The sequence below is a fragment of the Mandrillus leucophaeus genome, unplaced genomic scaffold (genome assembly GCF_000951045.1).
Source record: "Mandrillus leucophaeus isolate KB7577 unplaced genomic scaffold, Mleu.le_1.0 Scaffold246, whole genome shotgun sequence".
Lineage (NCBI taxonomy): Eukaryota > Metazoa > Chordata > Mammalia > Primates > Cercopithecidae > Mandrillus > Mandrillus leucophaeus.
This window is the reverse complement of record NW_012102543.1, coordinates 737589-739458: the sequence shown is the minus strand read 5'-3', so window position 1 is coordinate 739458 and position 1870 is coordinate 737589. Positions and strand designations below refer to the sequence as shown.

Here is a 1870-nt window from a genome sequence, read left to right as displayed (position 1 = left end):
GGCGGGGGTGGGGGAGGGGTCGGCACGAGGCTTGATTTCTCCTCTTCTCTAAGGCCTGGAAGACCTGTGGGCCCAGCTGGAGCCCGTGGAGGCCAGACCTATGACTTGAGCTTTCCGTCTTGCATTGTCGCCCGCTTTCCCTTTCCCTTCCACGTTCCGCCGCGCAGTGAATCGTCTCTGCCCCTCCTGGGCTCCACGTTAGACCCAGAACGATCGGTCTGCCCCTGGGGAGCCCTTCCCTGAGCCCCCTTGCTTACGGGAGCCCCACAGTAGGTTTTCGGGCCTGGGGCACTGGCCCCAGCAGTTGCCTTGATATTAGCCTCCACCCACCCTTTTTAGCGAGGTGCTGGCCACCAACGGATATCTTTCCCTTCCTCTTTGGCCATCTAGAGCCCGCCACCAAGCGAACTGGGCCCCACCCCCTTGGAATTGAACTAATACCTACCTTTTTAGCACTCTTGGCTTGCTTAAGATGGTCATGAATTTTGCCATCCTGTCTCCTTTGAGCATTGGAGGGTGCAGTAAACTGTATATCGCCATTCATTCTAGGCGATTACTAAGCTCCACGTTAAAATGTTACTTTCTCATTTTTCTTTGGTCGTCAATCATGCTTTTAAATACAGTTTTCCGGAATAGACGTAGGACTATGAAGATTTTTCGGAAGTTATGTAATATGGATTTGTATTGCCATGGAAATGCCATTTTGATACTGGGCAGAGTGGAGCCAAGAGAAGGGAAGAGATTGGACCTCTGTTGCACCCTACTGCTGTATTAGTGTGAAGTATTGTGTATTAGGCCATGGGCAGTAACGTATAAACAATTTTTGTATTGTCTTTGGAGCTTTTAATTTTTTTAAAGGCCGTTTCCAAAAACGTTCAGAGGACTTTAAAGGGATTAAATTGGTCGTAAGTTATTCATGATTCACGTGAATCTTACACTATTCTAATTCATTTAACTTAAAGTCTTGGTTTTTCTTTTTGTTTTTTCTTTTTAAGCTTTGGTTTTTGTTCCTCTGTAAAATGAATTGATAGTAATAGCTATACGTTATTGGGGTTGGAGATTGAGAAAAACGTTATGTAAAATCCTTCGTGCGATATCCAGGTAACACATAGTAAGCATTTAAATCTATATTGACATAATTTTTTATTTAAGAATTTTCAATAAAATGTAAGAGTCCAATCCTGATTCTTGAATTTTTGTTTGTTTGTTTGTTTTTTGAGACGGAGTCTTGCTATGTTGCCCAGGCTGGAGTGCAGTGGCGCGATCTCGGCTTACTGCAACCTCCGCCTCGCGGGTTCAAGCGATTCTCCTGCCTCAGCCTCCTGAGTAACTGGGACTACAGGCGCGCGCCCCGACGCCTGGCTAATTTTTGTATTTTTAATAGAGACTGAGGTTTCACTATGTTGGCCAGGATGGTCTCGTTTTCCTGACCTCGTGATCCGCCCGCCTTGGCCTTCCAAAGTGCTGGGATTACAGGCGCGAACCACCGTGCCTGGCCTTCTGAATGTATTTTTAAAGTAAAACTAGTCCATGTTAACATTGGCTAACTATTTCAGACCTAACAGGAATTTGGAATTTTCAAGTTATGTTTTTGTCCACAGACAAATTAGCAGTTTAGTTTTCTTATTTACACATGATTTAGTGAAAAATTAAATTATTTTATAGCTTTGGAAGCAAAGGAATCATATATGAATCTTAACATCTTGCTTTAGAGATTTCTTGATTGACTTTTCTTTTTTTTGTTTTTTTTTTTTTTCTTTTGGAGACGGAGTCTCGCTCTGCTACCCAGGCTGGAGGGCAGTGGCCGGATCTCAGCTCACTGCAAGCTCCGCCTCCCGGGTTTACGCCATTCTCCTGCCTCAGCCTCCCG

At 44.6% G+C, this 1870-nt stretch overlaps 1 protein-coding gene across 2 annotated transcripts in view; it reads left to right on the top strand.

The window, feature by feature from the left end:
* RBM25 (RNA binding motif protein 25) overlaps positions 1 to 1870 on the top strand; it is a 73745-nt gene that overhangs the window by 7343 nt on the left and 64532 nt on the right. Inside the window, exon 2 of one of the 2 annotated variants that reach the window (XM_011983106.1) lies at positions 1221 to 1342. The exons of the other annotated variant lie outside the window; for it this stretch is intronic. The gene's annotated coding sequence lies outside the window, so the exon portion shown is untranslated. The remainder of the gene's footprint in view (positions 1 to 1220; positions 1343 to 1870) is intronic. 2 annotated transcript variants of the gene reach the window in all.